This window comes from Harpia harpyja, chromosome 4 (assembly GCF_026419915.1).
Source record: "Harpia harpyja isolate bHarHar1 chromosome 4, bHarHar1 primary haplotype, whole genome shotgun sequence".
NCBI lineage: Eukaryota > Metazoa > Chordata > Aves > Accipitriformes > Accipitridae > Harpia > Harpia harpyja.
The window spans coordinates 83,759,978-83,769,479 of NC_068943.1; the positions used below are offsets into that span (position 1 = coordinate 83,759,978).

Here is a 9,502-nt window from a genome sequence, read left to right on the forward strand (position 1 = left end):
CTCAACAGTGCAGTCCACCTTGATGTTTTTGTCTCTGCCCTGTTGTGTCTCTTGAGCATGTAATAGCTATTTTCAATTTATCGAAGAGGGGAGGAGGTAGAGCTCAGGATATGCAGTTTAAAAGATAGTGCTTCCCTTTGACAGTTTTTGTCAGTTTTAGCCAAGTAAGCGACAGACCAAGTTTACCTCTGGGCTGAAAAGATTAGTATTTTTGTAACGTATTCAATTTGTTGTCTATTTCTTTGCGTTATAATGACCAACGGTGTGACCATCAGTGGGGTCAAGTACCATTTTTTAGGAGTTTGAGAGAGAGGCTGTTGTGCAGGGCTGTTTCTATTCGTGCAAAGGTAGTGGTGTGTTGCGTTGACACTTTTTGGTTTGATTATTACTTGCAGAGTATGTAGGTAATGTGCCTTTGAGAATATGATAAAACAATATGCAGCTTGCAGTGGGGCACTCAAGAACACTAATAATGTCAAATTGTTTTCACTCTTGGGACTTGAGCTCAGGGTCATAAAATGTTTAAATGATTATTTTATCGTTTCATATTTCTATTGACCAATGGTATTTAAAAAAAAAAAAAAACAAACATAATGTAGAGCTCAATGAGATGCTTATTACCTACTAGTAAGGAACATCTCACTTGTAAATAGAAGATGGATCAGATTTCTGGTTTTAGTGTTGGTTTTGGTCTTTAAACCTGGGAGACACGGCTACCTGAGAGATAATGGAGGCCAATTAAATAAACACTTGCCCATTTTCATGACAAAATGAACTGGCAGTTTTTCTAGTCTATTACGTGCAACACTCCGATTAAGATATCATAGAATATCTCAAGTTGGAAGGGACCCATAATGATCATCGAGTCCAACTCTCTACTCCTCACAGGACTACCTAAAACTAAACTGTATTACTAAGAGCGTCATCCAGATGTTCCTTGAAGTCTTGACGGGCTTGGTGCTGTGACCACTTCCCTGGGGAGCCTGGTCCAGTGACTGACCACCCTCTCAGTGAAGAACCTTTTCCTGATGTCCAATGTGAGTGATTCTTAATGGAAAACATGACTTTATTCTTGTATCTTACCTGCTTCTGAACTTTGAGCTCTACTGTTTTTCAGGAGTGACTATAGAAGTTCCCCAGATCTCTGTCCTTATGGTCTGGCGATATTATTTTTTTTTAACGGGCATAATTTTTTTGTGTGTTTTTTTTGGTTGGCATAATACATACTGCTGAGCAGAAGACTCCTGTAGAGTTCGAGCTTGGATGTAATCTCCTGCATCCTGGTTAGAAAAGTGTAGAATGGAGGTATGTGTACTTGTTAGAACCAATAGCCACATGTCTTTGAAGGATATTTTTTATGTTAAAGACAGTGAGACTCGTATTACATATTCTACTGAGTAATTATAGATAACGTTATCATGCACTACTTTAACAATTTGGAATTGCCATTTGTGTTTTCAGAAATTGACGTCATTAGCTACAACCTCATCGGTTCGGAACTGATAAATACCATACCTGTCTAGACTATATAGTAAACCTTCAAGTATTTCAAAAGTAGAAGAAAGGTACATTGAAAATTAATCACTGTAAGATGGTTTCACCCTTTTACAGTTTAAATTTGAGAGCAGAAGTGTCACTGTGCAAGTTTTGACATGGGCATTAAGATTTAAAGTCTTTCACAGCACATCACTTGCCAGCTTCCATCAAATGAATTTGCCTTGTACCATAATAGTTATTTTACTTGTATCTTGAAAACATTTTTGTACTATTTCGCTATTTGTTTTCTTTTGTAAAATGCTCTTTCCTATCAATTCACAGGGAGTGTTCCTTCAAAGGGTGTGGGTGGGGAAGAAGGAACACTCATTTTCCCAGGGCTCATGTGCATGTGAATGAAACTTGGTAATTTTTTGTGGTGATTTAAGGGTGTGCAAAACTGGAATTAAACTCAAATTAGTAACTTTCGCTGTTTCGGCAGACAGAAGGCAGTTCTTGAAGTAATCCGGTACTAATAAGTGGTATTGTCTTGCTGGCCTTGAAAGGTATAAATTAATTAATTCTTCTATTTTTATTTTAGCACACTGATTGTGCTAAAAATAAATTGTGTAATATATTGTACAGATATTGGAGACATGGCAGAAGAATTAAAATCCACCCTTAAAGAGAGAGAAGTTCAAAAGAAAGGCAAGCATTTGCATTTCCTATAGACACTAGAATAAAAGTCTACCTTAAGGTTCACGGATGTCCTTAATAAAGATTTTTATCCTGGCAGCAACAGGATAATTTTGCAGGTTTTAAGCTTCCAATATAATTCTGAATAAGAAATGAGAATTACATTAATTTCATTACTGCTTTCTGACCCACCAAGATAATTTCTGCCTGAGTTCACATTTATTCTCAAGCCTAAGGAAAAGTTTGTCGTGGATCGCAGGGGGCGCCCTCTGATCTCCAAAATAATCAGTGCTTTTTTTGGACAGTGCCACATTCTTCTGTCTTGTTAGCTGTGCCTTTTTAAATGAGGATAAAGATTTGAGAGGGATTTAGTGGTTTGGGGTTTGGGCTTTTTTTATTTTATTTATTTATTCTCTATTTTTAAAATTGGCCTGTCCCTGTATTTTTTTTTTTTTTTTTTCAAATAAATCCTCTTGCTTTCTTGATCTGTTGCTGCTTTTACAGATTTGAATTAGCAAATATCTTCTGATGAAATGTCTTTGGATATTGGGAATAGCTGCCTTTGTACTGAGTCATGGCCTACATATATGTACAGAGTGGATATATTTTGCAATGTAGGCCATCTCTTTATGTGCTAAGAACTTACGTACACAAGCACTGTAGTCAAAGGAGGCTCCCCAGGAACAGCAGTTGGTCTAGATGTTTGCAGACTGTCCTTTTATTTCATCATATTGCTAAATATTTATTTCACCCATGTCTTACTGATCCCTCTAATTTAGCATGAAAATGGATATGTGTGATATATGCTTGCATTTATAATTCTTATGCTGTTTTCCACGGCCTAAGGCACTTTACTGTGTATTGCAGCATAAGAGCCTTATAATGCACAGTTTACACACATTTGAAAGTGAGAAATTACATAAAATTTTCCACCAAAAAGGAAACACAGCTTTTGTTTTAATTCCCTTTCCTGAAAAACCTGCCAATCTCCTGGGCAGAGTGCGAAAGCAGACTAAAAGTACCCTGTTGAAGGGATCTATTAATTATTATCTTTCACTTGGAGACCTCTGAACAGGGTTGTTACTGTTTATTTTAATCAACCCAGACAGCAGTAGCAGAGTTCCCTTAGATATTTTTAAACTTGTTTCTGCACAAAGGAGAAATTTGCAATAACCCTGGCACTGATCAGTTGAGGATGTCTTTCCAAGAAACTAGACATCTTAACTTTTCCTGAGCTAGGTGCCTGGTTTCCCAAAGGGTCATTGAAGCTTTTTTAAGCTGAATTGACCGCTTGCAGAGTCGTGGCTTAAAGGTTAGTAGGGAAGTACCCACCCTACTCCTTCAGGGACAGTAGAATTGATTGATTTTTCTGATATGCCGCCGAACTAATGTGCTTTCCTAGGATAAGAAGAGGCATTGAGGGCAAGAATGAAAATCTAATGACCAGTTTAAAGATATGCATGCACATAGTCTGTTCGGAGTTAATGCTGTTAAAATGATTACCCCTAAAGAGAAGCCAGTTATTGATACTGCTGGACAGGTATACCAAGTTCATTAGAAGTACAGGAATAAATCATGGTACGTCACTGAGTAATACAGAAGGTTGCTGCTTTGAGGGGATTTTTTTTCATTCATGTATCACTTAAAAACAAGAAATATAAAGATTTGATGGGAATTCTTGTCTGTAGGAAAGCAGGAGGTCCTTAAGGTGAGCTGCAAGAGAATTACATTTCTTTCCTAGTTTAGAGTGGAAGGTATAGGAATGAAACCATCTTAAGAGCAGAGATTTTGTTTCTCCTTGCTGTTTACCATGGTCCAGCTGGAAAAAATGGCTAGCAGGCAGTGTTCAGAAAGCCACTTGGGCGTTTCCAGACACATGCAGGCTGTCTCAGGATTTTTTTCCCCTAACACAACTTGCCGCTAATGTTGAGGTTACAGCCTTCATGCTGAGAGGGATTTGGTGATGTTGCACCTTTCATTCTTTAACCTGTAATTCCAAAATCAGTTGTGGAAAGATTTTGGAGCTTTGTTGTGTGTGTGCTTGGGGGGGGGGGATTTTTGTTGTTGGGGGTTTTTTGGTGGTTTGTTTTTTTTTTATGCAGCAATAACTAATTAGTAAAATTTCTTGAGTAGCATGGGAAGGTTATGAAAATTAGTTGTTGCTCCATTCGCAAGTTGTAACGCAGCGTGTTTCTCAGAAATGCGTAGTAACGATTTTTCCCTACATGAAAAGTTGGATCAGCGTGAGTGCATTTCTCACAGATAACATATTAAAAGAAAGGGGAAGGATGGGCATGTAGGGAGCTAAAATTTTCCAACTTTCTGCTTTCTCCTGAACCCCCATTGGAGTTAATGCATTTCGATTTCTAATGAGGGCTGATACTAGCAAGCAGTAAAAGGAATTAACAAAGTGAAGTCAGGAGACAGCTGCAGCATAAACATCAAGTAGCCAAACTGCTGACAGCTCCCTGCCACCAGTAACATTGAAGTGAAAAAAATAGCGAGGATCCGTTATTGTTGCTTGTATCGGACTTCTTATTTGACCTGAACAAAAGCAAGTGTGTTATGGTTAAGTGCTGTTCCTGTTTACAATTTTCATTTTGCAATTTCATCTTCGGATTGCTTCAACTCTGTTTTGCCTGTAGTCTGAGAAAAATAATCAAGGGGCAACTGATAGTGGAATGTAACGTTGTCCTTCTCAGTCATTCACATGTGCTGCTACTGCGTGCTGCACGTTCAAGGGGGTATGCGAGTTAAAAACTATGAGATGTTGTGTTCATGTCTGTGAATTGTGAGCTGCAAAATAATTCTGCAACCGTGCATTGGCATGTCTGAGGGCTTGCAAAATGAAAGACTGAGCATATTGCAAAATAGTTTCCAGTTTTGCTTTTCAAACAGGAATTCAGCCTTCCTTCTTCCCTGAGTAACTTGATGCAGGGCAATGAATTGAAGTGTTGTTTGCATACTTTCCCTGTAAAATATTGGTATGCTTTCATCTCCATGGTTAAAACTCTCGGTCTCCCTCCTGCACCCTGTGAGAATTACTTAATACCTTTACAAGGAAGACAACTTTCTCAATAAGCTGTGATAAAACTAGGAAGCTTATTAGAAAAGAGCTGTTGTAAAAGAGAACGTACTATTTAAGGGTTTCCAGTGGTGGTTACTTGTGTGTCTACTTGAGCAGCCCGTGTGATTAAATTTAGTGTATTACTGTCAGATGAGTAAATATCCCTGTTCTGCAGATGTGGAACTGAGAGACCTGCCTGACATTATGTAAGCGAGTGACAGCTGGGGTCAGAGCTCTGTGTTATTTCTGATCCAGACTACTGCCCTAACCACAGGATCACAATTTCCCTTTTCAGTTCTTTTCAGATTTTCTACATAATTCCTCGCTAAGGTTTTTCAGACAGTGGATAGCGTATATTATAATAAAGGAGATAAGAATCACTTGCCTCTTACTTTGTGGTTATATTGAAGCTACTACGTACAGGCAAAAAGCTGTGAACGCAAAAAATAGCAATTGGGAAATCTTACTCATCTCACGATGTGTTTCTGATCGCATAAGCCATGCAGGGAACAGAACGTAGCCAGTGTTTCAGCTGGAGATGTCTCAGAATAATGATACATAAAATTAGTTCAGACTGAAAAATGATTCCTTCCAAGACAGCCCAAGCATGAAGGTATCGGCTTTCTGTTAAGCCTTAGATATCATTAATAGTCCAAAGGTCTTATGACACTTAAAATGAAAACCTGCATCCTTTTTGAAGGCTGGTTTGGTAACTGCGCTCTGATTCTTATGTAACCTCTGTAATTTCAGCAGGTTTTAAGGTATCCTGCACCTCCCTTTCACAGAGCAGTTTCTGGAGGGTGCTAAAAGAAAACGCATCGCATGTCAACAGAGAGGTTGAATTTGATGTTAGCTGCACGATGACCTCGTTCCCAGGGGCCAGAAGGAGAACCAGTGCATTGAGAAATGAGAGCGTCAAGGAAGCATGTTACCTAACTGTCCATGCTAGTTGCGGGTTTGTAATGGAACATGATTCATCAGCCATCACCAAGGAAACCAGGGAGTGTGTCAGAATATACTAGTTTATGAAGAGTTAGAGTTGTTATAGAATCATAGAATGGTTTGGGTTGGAAGGGACCTTAAAGATCATCTAGTTCCAACAAATCATATATTTGGTAATTTGGAGTTGTTAATTCATAGGAAAATTCCTGCTTGGCCTGAGATGTTGTCTTGTGTTCTGTGAAAATTTAAGCTTTTTTGTTACTCCCAGAAAACAACCGGATTATTATATAGTGTCTCATGGATTTTAATTAACTCATTTTAGGCATATATTTTCATTGATTACAGTAATCCATCCACTCTGCCTACTGTTTAAAAAAAATACAGAAATAATGTTAGATTGTCACCGAAGATAAATTCAGTGGTTTAAATTAATTTAAGCTAATGTAACTTGCGATACGTTATGTTGCTGTCATAGCTCTTGGCTTTTCCCATCCCACAGAGGAATCATTCCCCGGGGGGTTGAGATTTAATCTATGTCCTTTCTGTTGAGGAGGAGACAGACCTGCAGGAGGAACCGTTTGTGGAGGATTAGCCAGGAGATGGCAGCGGAGGGAATCGCTGCCTGCTTCTGAAGAAGCAAATGAAGTGGATGAAGGAGGGCGGCTTGCTCCTCTGACGGTAGCAATGTTGGAATCTGTGCACAAAGTAACTTAGTGAATTAGAAAACATTTCCAATTTGCCGCTTGTTTCTAATTAATTGCTAATGTCCCTGATCTCTCAAATTTTCACATTGCTTAAGTTGTATTTCCCTAAATATGCTCAGCAACTCGAGGCTGCAGTGAGAGATTTGTCACCTCTGTCAGTCTCTTTAGAAACCATTGTGATGATTGGTGTCAGTTGTTACACTGGATGACTGGCAAGGAGTAGGAGGATTTTTAGACTTGGGTTTAAGGAGATAGAGATTGAACTGACTTCCATGTGAAAGAATAGGATTTCGAGCTGACTGAGTGCAATGTGTTTTACAAAGTGGGCTGCAGTTATTGAGAGCATCGTCTTGCTCTGCTCACCAGCATGGTGGTGTGAGAGCAGCCGGAGTGGCTGATACCGCTGACCTGTAGTGTGTGGAGACAGTCGACATTATCTGTGCATCTCCTGCCACTTCAGCAGAAGCTTATCCACCTGATAAAAAGCCCTATCTTGTTGCCTGGGTTTCCTGATTTCTACATTCTACTGTTACATAGAACAGAACGTATAAAATACTTTGACTCCTGATGGGTGGTGAGCTAACCGCTCCTCTAGGAAGTCCTTGTTTCTTCCTGAGTGACTTTTAGCATTAAATACAAAACTGAAGCCCACATCAACAGGAGAAAATTAGGGAGACCTCAGCTCGGACTGCTGTAGCCTGCACTAAGCAGAGTTGGCCACTCTTTGTCAAGTGTCCTCACTGCTGCACTGGGGGGGACTCGCAGAAGGAGATGCATGGGAAGGTCACCCCACATGGTGAAATGAAATGAATGGAGTTTGCTGTCTTCTTGCTTGATAGTTCTTGAGGTTTTTCCTGATATTGGGCATATAAATGTTATTTGGCCACCAAAAATTTATTGCTATAAAAGAAATACTGTTTATTAGAGAATACTGTGTTGAGGATTGAAGTTTCCTTGTCCATGTGCCTTGAAGTCTGAGCTATAGTGATTAGCTCCCCTTGTAAGTAAAGGAAAGCTTCAGTTTTACTCAGAGCTTCCCCAAAATATGTACTGCAGACCATGGGCACCGAGGAGGTCTGACACAGGCAGCCAGATGGATTTCACAGCGGCTACCGAGCTAGTCTTAACCAAACTTCTTGTGTGTGCTGCAGGATGGAAATAAAGCGGGTGGGGTGGGACAGACAGACAGCTACGTGGACGCTGTGGGCTCAGGGTTTGCTTATGTGCTTATGCAATCCACTTGGTGGTTAAAAAACAGGAGGACAAACTTGGAGAGAAGTGTGCATCAGTGTATTTCTTGTAGCGCGGGGATGTTACACCCATTGTGGGGAATCCGTGTGTTCATAAGAGTGTTGCCTGTCTATTCAGGGGTTGCCAGGAGCCAGGTCAGCCCAATGCAGAAAGCGCTGTCCTCACTTGCTCTCCAGGGTTCTTAACAGTGGAAAATCACTGGGATACAGGATCACCCTTGCCAAACTCCTCCATCTGTGATGTTTCTGGAATGATCTTTGCCCCGCTGCCTTTCAGTGGGAAGGAGACAGGAGGCAGCGGAGAATTTGCCCTTTTGAGTTTCCCACTTGCCTTGTACCACTGACAAATCGCTTGAAGGCGGTTGGTCTCCTATGTCAATAGGAGCTGGTGTAACTCCAAAAGGGGGGGTAACGCGAAAGGAGAAACGGTGAAACCCATGCTGTGCAGAGGAAACGGGGTGTGCTCTGCATCAAAAAGCCAGAATGTCTCAGACTAAATAGGCAATAAAATATTTTCTTGATAACCAAGGTTGTTTCTCAGGAGAGGCTAGTGACTCAGGCTATCAGTAGGTAGAGGTTGCTGTCCTTTAACAACTGGGAGTAAGGGCTGCTAGGAAAGGGCTTGGAATAGCAACAGTTTGGCTGCAGAAATGCTCAGACCTCTGTTCTCAGCTCGGGCTGGAACTGAATTTTGCCAAAATGGGGAAACTTTAGAGCATTGGGGGGTTACAGCTTGAGAGCTTGGACAACGTGGCATTCCCCGGAGCAGCCGGCACAGGGGCAGTCGGCTCTTGTCCAGCCCATGTAGGGAGCAGAAAACTGTGGTTTTTCCAGACCCTTTGAATTCTGTTTGCGTCCTTCCATTCTTAGACATTTTTAATTAAAAAGCAACACAAAACCCAACCTCTGGTGCTCTCTTTAACTACATGTTTTTAAGGCCATGCTGCTGCGTCCCCTCCCTGCCCACACCCTCTGCCTCCAGCCTTTGAACAAACTGGTCTTATTTTTTTTATCACAGGCGACTTCAGTACAAATTAGACATGCTGCAAAACCAAAGATACCACTTAAACACCACGCCGGAGCCAAGGAGAGTATTTTGGGGTGTGGACCACGCTTGCTGGGGCTGCCCTGCTTCTGTGCCTGGCCGGACACCCTGCAATTCGGTGTCCCAGCGCAGAGCCAGCACCTAAAATTAGCCTCGGCTCCCCGCCCCGGGCTGTGGGCAGCAGCTCAGCCCGGGTATGGTGCCTCTGGGTCCCCGGAGCTTGGGGGGGTGCCTTGGTTTTGGGGCGAATTTGTGCTTTTTTTTTGTTGGTCAGAGCCTCTGCGCACCCCTTGGTCTTGGGGGTTGCCCCCTATGCTCACCCCTT

The 9,502-nt window shown here is 41.3% G+C and overlaps 1 long non-coding RNA gene across 1 annotated transcript; it reads left to right on the forward strand.

Annotated features, from left to right (window-relative positions):
- The first annotated feature begins 4,449 nt into the window (after nucleotides 1-4,449).
- LOC128140861 (uncharacterized) lies at nucleotides 4,450-9,035 on the forward strand. Its single transcript, XR_008234840.1, has 2 exons — nucleotides 4,450-6,856; nucleotides 8,251-9,035. It is a non-coding gene; the product is annotated as an uncharacterized LOC128140861 (long non-coding RNA).
- Nucleotides 9,036-9,502: the final 467 nt, after the last annotated feature.